Below are 13269 nucleotides of genomic sequence, written 5' to 3'. Positions count from 1 at the left end.
CAATAGCTGTGTGACCTGGGCAGGTTACTGCTGTGTGTGTATGTGTGTGTGTGTGTGTGTGTATATATGTGCCTTTCCCCCAAATGCCTTTTCTGGGACATTTTCCTATGATGCCATGTCCTCCCTGAAGTGAGCATTTTAGTTTAAGCACACACAATTCTCAGAGCAGGTTAGCTCAGATTGGGGGTTTTGCCACAGTCTTGTAATTAGTATTGATAAAGAAACAGCTCAGATATGATTAGTGAGTTTTAGAATGGCAGCTCTTTGGTTGGTCCGTCTGGTTCATCATTACCCACAGCCAGCACCCACAGCTGTGTGACCTGGACAGGGCACTTGCCCTGTGCCTTAGTTTTCTCATCTATAAAATGGGGATACCACTAGTTTCGACCTCTTAGAGTTGCTGTATTTGATTAAATGAAGCAATATATGTAAAGAACCTAGTCAACCCCTAAAGTTTATTGAGTCTTTCATATTTGTAACATTGACACTAATCAGTGGCTCCATGCATGGATTCAGAAACAATGCCTTAGATGGGAGGAATAAGCTTCAGTGATCCACTGCACAGAATGATGACTATAATTAATAGCCAGGCATTGTATATTTCAAAATTGCTTAAAGATTAGATTTTAAATATTCAGTATTGATGAGTATATGAGGTGATGGATAAGGTTAATTAGCTTGATTTCATCATTCCACAAGGTACACATGTATCAAAACATCACTTTGTGCCAAATAAATACATACAATTTATTATTTGTCAAATACAAATAAAATTTGTAAAATGAAATGCCTCATGAAATCCAAGCATAGGAAATATGAGAAATTAGGGGACATGAGAAGAAATTTGGAAAGAAGTCAGATGATAGAAGATAATGATGTAGAAGAGAAATTTTCATAGGGTGGAGAGAAAATTGAAGCAAAAGTTTGTAGTGACACATGTTGTCACTTGACTAGCACCAGCCAATAGATCTGAACTGGGATGTAAGTGGTGCAAGAATTAGGGAAGAAATAGGCACCGGGCTCTTCTCTGTGGGACAGCAGGCAGATCAAGCCACGTGTTCCAGTCCCCATTCCCACCGAGGTGTGGAGGATAAGTGTCTGATGAGGCAGCAAAATACAACAGTGGGTATGAGAAAGAGCATCTGTGAGCTCTGAGACCACGGTGCCTAGTGCCCAGGGAGCATAGATCCTTCTTTCTTTCCCTTCCTTCTCTCTCTCAGAATGTCCAACCAAATGGGGAGAAAGCAAAATAGACTCTGTGTGTGTGTGTGTGTGTGTATGCGCGCGCATGCATGTGTATGTGTGTAAATGCTTTTCCCCCAGATTCTTCATTATCAGCCATCATTAGTTCTTCTATTTGGTCCTTTGCTCATTAGCCACAAAGACCGTAATTTATGGAGATCTCAGAGCTGATTCAGCTGCCATTACTTCCCACTTGCATTTCTACAGTAGCTTGTCAACACATTTCCCTTCTTCACTCTAGTTCCTCCCACTGGTTAATTCTTAGAAAACAAGGCTTTTGCCATGCCATCAACAGCCTTTCAGGATAAAGTCATAGTTAATAATAGACAAAAAAGAAATAAAGTCAAAGCAAATAGTGTGTGTGTGTACATGTGTGTGTGCACATGCACGCATGTGCACATGCAGGTGTATATGTGTGTAAATGCCTTTCCCCCAGATTCCTTTTTTGGAACATTTTCCTATGATCCCACATCCTCCCCTCCAGTGAGAATTTCAGTTTAAACATACACAATTCTCAGAGCAAGTTAGCTACAGACAGGGATTTTGCTATAGTCTCAGAATTAGAGTTCTGAATTGAAACCAATCTAAGGCCCAAGGCCTCCCAAAGTGGGAGCCCATGGCCTTCCCCATTCTATCAGGGCTTTTTTTTTTTTTCCATTTCATTCCAGCCCCTGCAGGCTTCCTCATGACACATATCCCAACTCTCAGTACACAGTGATCTCCAGGGTCTTCCCTGAGTATCAGCAAAGGAAGCTCTACATCTCTCCACTGGGCATATGGTTACCTGGAAATAGGTGTGTTGGTGCAGGACACCATAGCCACTTTCCTCCCTTTCCACTCCCAGAAAACTTCTCAGGGATCTGGCAGACTGTGTGAATATGAACAGCGAGTTCAGGTTGTGTTTCCTTTGCTGCTGGGCTGTGTGTGTTAGCCATGAAGGCTACCCAAATGCCTCAGACAAATGCTGAATCCAACAACCAGTAGGAATGAGTTCTCTCGTTAAAAGAAACTTAATCAAATCTTCATTGTCAGTCCTCTTTACTTCTTCTACCTGGTCCTTTGCTCATTAGCCACAAAGACTATAAGTTACGGAGACCTCAGAGCTGATTCAGCTGCCATTACCTCCCACTTGGATTTCTACAGTAGCTTGTCAACGCATTTCCCTTCTTCACTCTAATTCCTCCCACTGGTTAATTCTTAGCAAACAAGGCCCTTGCCATGCCACCAACAGCCTTTCAGGATAAAGTCAAAGTCGATTTGGTATTAACGTACCATAATCTAACCTCATTCTACCATCTCTCATCTGCACTCCTACCAACCCTCTATGACTCAGGCTCCAGTCTCTCACTTTTTCTCCTTGGCCTTCCTTTCTATGAAAGAAGTCACTTCCCTTGGCCTCTTTCCCCACAGTCTAAAATCAAGTCTCCTTTATAGCTGCATTCAAAATTTACTTTCTTTATGAAGCTTCTCTTTCATTATTCTTACTCTATTAAAATCTTCAAAATATTTTATGTACTCTGCAATTACACGGACAAGTATTTATTCTTTTTTTTCTTTGTTTGTTTGAGACAGAGTTTTACTCTTGTTGCCTGGGCTGGGTGCAATGGCATGATCTCGTCTCACTACAACCTCCACCTCCCAGGTTCAAGTGATTCTTCTCCCGCTTTAGCCTCCTGAGTAGCTGGGATTCTAGGCACCTGCCACCACACCTGGCTAATTTTTTGTATTTTTAGTAGAGACAGGGTTTCACCATGATAATGAGGCTGGTCTTGAACTTCTGACCTCAAGTGATCTGCCCGCCTTGGCCTCCCAAAGTGCTGGAATTACAAGTGTGAGCCACTGTTCCTGGCCTATTCTATCATTTTAAAATATTTATGGAGCACTTACTATGAGCAAGTTGCACTGGGTCAGATCCACGTTCACATCTCCCCATGTGTCCGGCATAATGGCCGTCCTTATCTATTCGATGGGTGCATGTTGAGTGGAAGCTATGTTAGACTCCTTAGGAAACACAAAGATGAATTTTTCATCACCTGCCATCATCAAAAAATTAGCTAGGAAACACAAGGCATGTACATATGTAGTTATAACATAGTGTAGAAAGTGGTAAACACCTCCAAGAAATGACACAGCAAAGAAGAGATTCACAGTAAGGAGAGACTACCTGCAGCTGAGGGAACTGGAGAAAGCTGCAATGGATAAGGTGCCGTTTTAGAGGGCCTTGAAGGATGGATAAAAATTGAGCAAGTGGTAATGTGGGAAAAGGCATTCCAGGGAGACAGAAACAAGATTCAAGAAAGTGATGACAGCATGTAAAAGGAACTCAGTGGAAAGATCAATAAGGGGTTGTGTGCCGAGACTATTCTAAGAAGGCTATGGTGCAGGAAAGCAGGTATAAGAAGGCAGAGGACCTCTGGCATGTGCATCCAAGTCCAGATGGCCAGGAGTCATCGCCTGGAATCAGTGCTATATGCATGGGGGTCCCCAGAAAAAAGAGCACTCACTGCCCAACTCCTGGTCTGTGTCTCACCACCTTCCCCAGCAGTGTGGCTGGTTTCTGCCAGGCTGCATGTTCCAATAGAATCATGGCATTTAGGTGAAGGAAAAGAAGGACTACAGTGTGATGCTACAAGACTGCTGTCAACAGAGAGATGCAAGGACAAAGAATAGCTACATTGCTCTGGGCTGAGTTAGAGGCAGACTCCTTAGGGGGTTTTAGGGTGAGTGTAAGAACAGGTTTCTAGATTAGATGCAGTGTGAAGTTTTGTCCAAGTATCAGCCATTTATTACCAGCGTGTAATCTAGATCCCACTAGAAACCCTGTCCAGCTCAGTAGATGAGTCTGTATTTGCACATTCTGGTAAAACTACATTATAGTGTAGGGATCAAGAGCACTGTGTTTGGTGTCTTTAGATGTGAATTTGAATTCAGATTCAGCTACTTATTTTTTGTGTGACCTCTTTGGACAACTCAATGTCATCTATAAAATGTAAATGAACTCTCAGAGTTGTTGTGAGGTTCAAAGGCATGATATTTCTAAATTACTTCAAACAATGTCCAAAAAAACAAATAGTAGCTGTTGGGGAAACAATGTGAGTGTGTCTATCTATATACATATATATATGTGTATACATATATACACAATAAAACTCCATTGATACTGGGATGGCAATATGTGTGGTTTCTTAGGCCAGGCACCAGAATTAGAATTTTTTCCAGTTGGTATTATAATATGAAGAACAAATGTGAAGGTTAAACACAGACCTAGATCACAGAAAATTCCACTACTTAAGGGAACTATGATAGTATGTCAGATACACTTATAGCATTACTGGGGAGATGCAGGTTGTGCGGGGATCTGCTTTGTATCTGGGATATTTGGGGGTTTCCCAAAAGGCTGCACATTCTCAAAATAGCAACCATTGTTTTGTGATGTTAAGTAGATATATTGGGTGCCTAGATTGGAGCTTGAGAGATTGTAAGGTGGGGTGCCTGCCCATGGGTGGAGGTGAAAAGAATCTGAAATATGCAAAAGAATCTCACAGCTCTCCCACTTCGGAGGCAATAGCATAGGCCTTATGCCTCTGTAGGGATTCCACCTGCTGTCCAGCTTGGCACCGTGTCAGCAGCCAAGCCCAGCCCACCTTTGCTCAGATCCACCTCATCACACATCTGATGCTCACACCTGATCCCACTCCCAAGCAATTTGAGGGCATTTCAAGGTTGTCTTTCCATGGGTATGATTTAAATGGCTCTCAGGATATTCCAGAGTTTTACCTATTACCAGCAAGTGGATTACTGACGGCCGGGCGCAGTGGCTCACGCCTATAATCCCAGCACTTTGGGAGGCTGAGGTGGGTGGATCACGAGGTCAAGAGATCGAGACCATCCTGGTCAACAAGGTGAAACCCCGTCTCTACTAAAAATACAAAAATTAGCTGGGCATGGTGGCGCGCACCTGTAGTCCCAGCTACTTGGGAGGCTGAGGCAGGAGAATTGCTTGAACCCAGGAGGCGGAGGTTGTGGTGAGCTGAGATCGCGCCATTGCACTCCAGCCTGGGTAACAAGAGCGAAATTCCGTCTCAAAAAAAAAAGAAAAAAAGAGCAAAAAAGTAGAAAAAAAAGAAAAAGAGGATTACTGACCTGGAGCTGAGTAGAGAATGGTAAATGTGTCTTTTGTAGTAATTACAGTAACTTCAAGCAGAACAAACACAGCTCCAGCATCTCCAGGCTCAGATGAGCCAAAGCTGTCCTGAAGACGCCGATCACAGCGGGAGGCAGGCAGCTCTCCCAAGGAAACCTAAAGTTTGTCTTTTTAAGTGAATCTGGCAGAAGACACATTGTTTCCCTGCGTGGGCATGACAACCCATGTGATAACATTTTTTTCCAAGCAGAATTGAAAATGAACATCCTTGCCAGAAATGGGGAAGCAGAGCAGGCCCACTGGGGAGGAGGAGTTCACAAAGACCTGGGCTCTCAAAAAAAAGAGCACTCACTGCTCAGCTCCAAGGAGACCCTGACTCAGGGGTTCTGAGGTAAAGGGGAGAGACTGAAAAATAGGGAAAGCAAGAGACTGTACAGAAGCACAGGAATCAATGACCTCACAACGTCATCAGCAACCAACATGTCTTACTGGGAGGGATCCCACCTTCTTACACCAAGAGTCAAAGGCCTGCCTCTCTGCATTGGCTTTTTCATGCCGCCAAGCTCCAAAGAGCTGTGTTGGGATGAATTAGAATGACAACTAATCTTCCAGCAGAAGTGCCAAGTGTGGGTTGGATTTGAGATAGGGAAGAAGGGTGCCTTCTTTCCCCCAACACGCTCATACTCAGATACACGCAAAATGCTATGACCCACAAACCTGGCTACAGGCACAGAACATCTGCCACTTTGGGCCTTAGGAAGAAGAGAAGAAGAAGAAGGAAGGTCAGATAAGCAATCCAGTATTATCACCATGGCCTCTTGTTCATTTTCTGCCATCTCAGGAGTTGATCCATTTACTCATTTATTCATCATTCAAGAAAACTGCACAAGTACCTCCAAGAAGCCTAGGAAGTATTGTGCTAAGGTAAACACAAAAGCATTGTCATTGAACTCAACCTCCAGAAACATTCAATGTATACATAGTTGAGGAAAAGAGACTTACATGCAGAAGTATTTAATGAACTTTGAAAGAGTGAATGAATGAGACAGAAAAGTAAGAAGCAATATATGATGAAGCACCGAAAATGAATGACAGTGATGACAAATTCTCCAATTATCAGAAGAGCAAGGAACTCCATTTTGCATTGGAGGACCTGAGTGTGGCTTTATGGAGATGAACCTGAGTTATGTTTTTTGTTTTAGATGGAGTCTAACTGTGTTGCCCAAGCTGGAGTGCAGTGATGCAATCTCAGCTCGCTGCAACTTTTGCCTTTTCAGTTCAAGTGATTCTCCTGCCTCAGCCTCCTCCCAAGTAGCTAGGACTAGAGTCACCCACCACCATGCCTGGTGAATTTTTGTATTTTTAGTAGAGATGGGGTTTCACCATATTGGCCAGGCTTATCTCAAACTCCTGACCTCTTGATCTACCTGCCTCAGCCTCCCAAGTAGCTGGGACTACAGGTACCCACCACCATGCCCGGTGAACTTTTGTATTTTTAGTAGAGATGGGGTTTCACCATGTTGGCCAGGCTGATCTCGAACTCTTGACCTCGTAATCCGCCTGCCTCAGCCTCCCAAAGTGCTGGGATTATAGGCATGAGCCATGTCAGGCCTACCTGAGTTTTATCTTTAAGGATTGGAAGAGTTTGGGAGAAGCGAAAAGGAGAACAATCCAAGTGGAAGATGTCCCCAAGGCAAGCACTGAGGTGGATGGGTGTTCTGGGGAGAGCAGAAGGAAACCAGTCCATGTGAGTCCCTGGCATGCTTAGTGAGATGAAATGGACCTGGACTATGGGCAGCTCTGAAAGTGAAGTCCCACTTGCAGGACTGCCCAAAGTGTGGGCCAGTTTCCAGCAGTCACCTAAGATGCTTTTTAAAAGCTGATTCCTAGAGCCTGCGTCAGATCTTCCGAAATCATAATTTATGGGGTGGAACGAAGGCCCAGTATCTTTTTAATCAGTTCCTCATGTAATTCTTAAGTATATTAGAGTTTAAAACTCGTTGGCCTTAAGCATCTAAACTTTAACCTGTTGGTAGTTAAGATACTTGCAGGCTCAAGGCCAGGATGACATAGCATTAGAGAAAGACTAATCTAGCACATGTGTGTGGAGGGAACACAAAGGGGCAGAGACTAGAGGCAGGGAGGAAATTCCAAGGTTATCATAGCAATTCTGAAGTGTGTTGATCAGCTCCCAGACATGAGAGTTTATAGCCATAGCTATAACACCTCTTTGTTTGTTTTGTTTGCTGTGAGACGAAGTCATGCTCTGTCGCCCAAGCTGGAATGCCGTGGATGATCCTGGTTCACTGCAACTTCCGCCTCCCAGGTTCAAGCAATTCTCCTGGCTCAGCCTACCAAGTAGCTGGATTACAGGCACATGCCGCCATGCCCAGCTAATTTTTCTATGTTTAGTAGAGATGGGGTTTCACCATGTTGGCCAGGTTGGTCTTAAACCCTGACCTCAGGTGATCCACCCATCTTGGCTTCCCAAAGTGCTGGGATTTACAGGCATAAGACACTGTGCCCGGCCCACTTCTTTGTTTTAGATTCTCAGGATCCCATTGATCCATCCATTGTTTATGCCTCTGGGCTTTATTTGTACCCCCAACTTTCCTTTGACTCACTAAACAGAAATTGCTTTTGCTATATCTGTCATTGAATGATCATGAAGAATGCTGGATACCAAATCACCCTTTTTCTATTTCATCTACTCCCCATTTCAAACACACACATAACCAAACACATGCAGACATCCACACATGCACACTCACATATATGCTCACAGTTTATTTGTACCACAGAGGAAACTGCCCACCTCCCTTAGCAGTTAAACCTGCTACCAAATGTGAGGAAACTCACTGTCAGCTTCTTCAACCTTGGCTGATGAGGCAAGGGGTGATGTTCTGGTTCTAGGAGACCAGTTAACTGCTGTGGGTGGTCCACATGCTCTCAGTGGGAAGAGGGGCCCCACCTTGCTTCTCTGCTTCCTGCAAACAGCCTTGGGGCTCAAATGGAGATTGTTTTGTCACTTTATGGTCTTGTCAGCATATCGATCAATGAATTCGGAGTGCTAATTATTTTCCAGCTCAATCCATCAGGAAGGCTGATATCCCTATCTGGGCCCAGTGCCAAAGCCCAGGACTCACTAAGATAGAAGGAGCAGGGGACTGGTAATTGAGGGAGAGGAGATATGATCAGTTGATAAGTACAGAGAAAGACAGGATGCCGAACTTAACAGACTGCACACACATCCCCGCAGAGAAGAGCCCTAGACAAAATCAGAGAATTGTCGGCCTTCCTATTCAGTGTACATCATCAGTTCTGCTTTCCTCCCTTCTACATCAACACCTATCCTCCCACACATCCCAGACCTCTACCCATTACCTAGAAAACCATCTGCCCAAACCCCCGCAGGATATCTCTGGAGTACACTAGGGTAGCATTTGTCAAGGCAAGTTAACAAATCTATGCTGGAAATTCCCATTTGACCCTCTGCATCAACTCTCTGCCCTTCTCAGTGCTCCTGGATGCTGACCTCTGTGGATTACTTTGCTAGGTTTTCTCATTCTGTGGCTCCTAGTTGGGTTTGATAAATGGGGAATCCCCAAAAGAGAGCAGAAAGGAGGAGGAGAGTGAAGTTGGGACACTTAATTCTCAGGCTATCTTTCTGTACATTCATGGGGATCTTACTATATCTCTCAACTGAAGATCTGAGGGCTCTGTGTATACAGTTCTCCCTGCCTTTGGGTTCCAAAAGCCACTCCTTTCCTTCACCACTCAGGCCCAGTTTGACTAAAGCTCTCCACGTCTACTAGTCCTGGGGGAGTGCAGTATCTCTTGGGGGTTCCATACATCTACTCACACTTTTGAATGTAGTCCTTTTGTTAAATTCCTCCTAGAATACCCAAATGGATATATGTGTTTCCTGTCTACACTCTGACTGTGTTAAGTGAAAAAAAAAAAATGCTCCATGGTCAAATAACTAATAAAATGGGTTATTTATGGCTGGACTTCTCAACACTTTAACATGCATGGTACATGTCCAAGAGGAAGGATATAGTAGGCAGGATTCAAAACTTGCTTGACTCAGAACCACACCCATTCTTCCAGAGTTCAGAGAAAGAATTTCATGGAACCCAGATACCAACACCCAAGGGCTACAAGAAATAAGATACACAGACACCAGAAAACAAACCTTCTTGGAGTGTCTTCTGTGGAGCACAAGAGAAATTTTGTAAATAGCATGAGAGCTTTCAGACAATGATGCATAATGAATAAAATACAACCTTGGGAAAGTCCTGTCTCTGCCACCAACTCTCTGATCTTAAGCAGGTTACTTCACTTCTCTGAACCTCTTTTCTCTCCTATAAAACACAGTAGCTGAACTTGATCAAGAGATTCTAAGTTTATGACCAAAGGAACTTTTTCTTCTAATGAAATCTTAGGTAGAGGCCCAATTCAGAAGACAAATGGAAACCAAGCTGCTCTGGATGAGGCTGAGGTCAGGTGAGTAGGAGGAGTGCTGACGTTCCATCCTTTATACACTATCCTTTAAACAGTGGCTTTTGAGGTACCTCCAGGCAACCCTCAGGTCTCTCTGAAGCCAGTTTGTGAAACACTGTCCTAGAGGCACCCTTCAGTGACTGCTTTGATGTGAGCACAAGGTGGTCTTCACACAGAATCATGCTGACCTCTACCTGAAGGAGACAGAGGAAGCCACTGAGCTTATTCATAGGGCAAGAATTGCGAAGAGTCCCATGTGGAACCTTTCTTTTTTATTTCTGAAAATATGTCAGCCTGGTACAACAAATAACTCCCTTTATTTCTAGGCAAAAAAACTTTAGAACCTATTTCTGCCTTCTATGAGATGTCTTTAATACCAAATGACTCATCCCAGTCAATATTCTAACTGTTAATATGTATGACTGAGTCTGAAATCTGAACACAGATCTCATTCTCCCAGGACACAAAATGTTCAACCAAAAAATAATTGGGATTTTACTAATACCAAAAGGTCTTAAAATGCTTTTAAGCTACCTAGGGACTGAGGACCCAACCAGAGCTTCCCCTTTGTCTCCATTTCCCGCTAACATCTCTTTGGCTGAGTGCTGAGGTCTCCAGGGTACTAGGAAGCTGGAGAATGATTGAGGAGACTATCCCCAGAACCCCAGTGAAGCTGGTCATGCCCCAGTAAGAAAGTTGGCAAATCCTTTCCCCATAAAGCAATTATGAAGCTAGAGAAAATTTAGAAAAACAGCCACTTCAGTGCTCTGGAAATTGACCAAAAATATACAAAAATCTGAGAAGCATTTATGGTTGAACAACTGCTGAACTTCAGGTAGGAACAGTGAGGGTTTATTAGCTCTAGATACTCTTGCCCAGAGCTGCTACACCCTCCCTGCTAATCAGTCAGCACAGAGGTTCTACCTGGGTGGGACAGGCTATGAGTCCTGGTAACTGCTACTGTGGTCAAAAGAGACTCAGTGGATTTGGAGCACTGGGATACACCCTTGCCTTCTCATCACATATAGAAGAGCAGCAATACAACAAATGGCTGACTTCTCACCCAAAACAATAGTGGCCAGAGGCAGTTGGGAAAACCTTTTCACAGTGCTAAATGGAAAAAAAAAAAAAAAGCCTGTCAACTAAGAATTCTATATACAGCAAAATTAATCTTCAAAAATGAAAGTGAAATAAAAACATTCTCATACAAACAAAGACAGAGAAAATTATTTACTAGCAAATCTGAATTATAAGAAATACTAAGGAAAGTTCAGGCTGAAAGGAAACAGACATTAGGACATAGCACATCTGAATTCACACATTTGAATTCACACATACTAACATTAGAATATTGGCTGTGATGAGTCATTCAGTATTGAAGACATCTTATAGAAGGATGAAATAATTTCTAAAGTTATTTTGCCCTGAGATAGAGGGAGTTATTTGTTGCCTAAAACTGACACATTTTCAGAAATTAAAAAAAGAAAGATTCCACATGGAACCCTTTGCAGTTCTTGCCTAAGTGTAAGCTCAGTGCTTTCCTCTACCCCCTTCAGATGGGGGCCAACATGATTCTATGTGAAGATTACATTATTCTCATATCAAAGCAGTCAATTAAGGGTGTCTTCAGGGCAGCGTTTCCCAAACTGACTTCAGAGAGACCTGAGGGTTGTTTGCAGGTACCTCAAGGGTCACTGTGTAAAGAATAGTATCTAAGATGGAGTGTCAGCACTCCTCCGACTCACCTAACCCCTACCTCATCTAGAGCAGCTTGATTTCCATCTGTCTTCTGAATTGGGCTTCTACCTTCATTAGAAGAAACAGTTCCACTGGTAATACGTTTAAAATTTTGTTATCAAGAAAGAAAAAATTTAAACAGGAAGACATTTAAAATACCAGAAATTACAAATATGTGGTTAATGTAAGAGGCTCTGTAAATATATTTTTCTTGTGTCTTCTCCTAACTTAAATTTTAAACGACATAAAAGTGTATAAAGCAATAATTTTTATATTACATTGTTGGGTGTAACATATGTATGCATATATAGAGAGAGATGTAATATATATGACAATGATAAGGCAAAGGAGGAGGATTTGTTGATGCAATATGGAACAAAGTTTCTATATTCTACTGGAATCAGTTAATTCTAAAGACTGTGATGTGGTAAGACACATAGGTAATCCCAAGAACAGTCACTGAGAAAACAATTTTTTAAAGTATAACATGAATTTCAAAGAAATTAAAATGGCACAATGTAAATAGATATATGCCATGTTTAGGGATTGGAAGACTAGACAGAGTAAAGATGTCAATTCTCTAAAATAATGTACAGATTCAATGCAGTTCCTAACAACATCCCTGCAAGATTTTTTTCTAGCTATACACAATATTATAAAATGTATATGGAAAGGCAAAGGAAGTAGAAGAGCTAAAGTAGGAGGATAAGTCTACTCAATTTCAAGAAATATCATATAGCAACATTAATAAAAACTCTGTGGCATTGGCAGAGGGAAGACATACAGATAAATGGAAAAGAACAGAAAACTCAGAAATAGGCCCACGCAAATATATCCAACTGATTTTTTGAAAAAGGTAGAAAAGCAATTTACTGAAAAAAAAAAGGAGATATTTTTAAAGACATGATTCTAGAGCAACTGGATATTTATAAGCAAAAAAAAAAACAAAAAAAAAAAACTTCAACGCAAGTCTCCTACCTTATATAAAAATTAACTCAAAATAGATCATGTATTTAAATGTAAAATATAAAACTATAAGCATCAAGAAAAAAAAACATGAGAATTTTTTTCAGGATTCAGAGATAGGAAAGAATCCCTAGACTTGACACCAGAAGCACAATGTATAAAATTTAAAAATCGGTAAATCAGACTTAAAATTAAAACATTTTCTCTTCAAAAGACTCTATTAAAAGGATGACACGACAGGCTACTGACTGGAAAAAATACTTCCAAACCATATATCTAATAATGGACTAATATCTAGGATATAAAAATGACTGTCAGAAAGTAACAGGAAAATGCAATCTGATTTTAAAATGAGCAGAAGTAATGAAGAGACATTTTACTGAAGATATATAGATGAAAAATAAGCATGTGAAATGATGTTCAATATCATTAGCCATAAGGGAAATGCACATTAAAACCACAGTGAGATATCGCTATGTACCTAAGATATAAATAGCTAAAATTTTAAAAATAGACACAACACAAAATGCTGGAAGGATATAGAGAAACTGAATGACTCATTCATTTTTGGTGGGAATGGAAAATGGTACAGTCACCATGGAAAACAGTTTGGAAGATTCTTTTTTAAAAAATTAAACATGCAACTACCATACAACTCAGTAATTGCATTCCTAAGT

General features: G+C 41.7%; 1 protein-coding gene across 4 annotated transcripts in view; it reads left to right on the top strand.

The window, feature by feature from the left end:
- Positions 1-13269, top strand: part of SHISA6 (shisa family member 6) — a 332076-nt gene that overhangs the window by 298824 nt on the left and 19983 nt on the right. The window lies entirely within an intron of this gene.

This window comes from Aotus nancymaae, unplaced genomic scaffold (assembly GCF_030222135.1).
Source record: "Aotus nancymaae isolate 86718 unplaced genomic scaffold, 86718_ANA_hifiasm-v0.15.2.pri h1tg000018l, whole genome shotgun sequence".
Taxonomy (NCBI): Eukaryota; Metazoa; Chordata; class Mammalia; order Primates; family Aotidae; genus Aotus; species Aotus nancymaae.
This window is presented reverse-complemented; position numbering and strand designations above follow the sequence as displayed.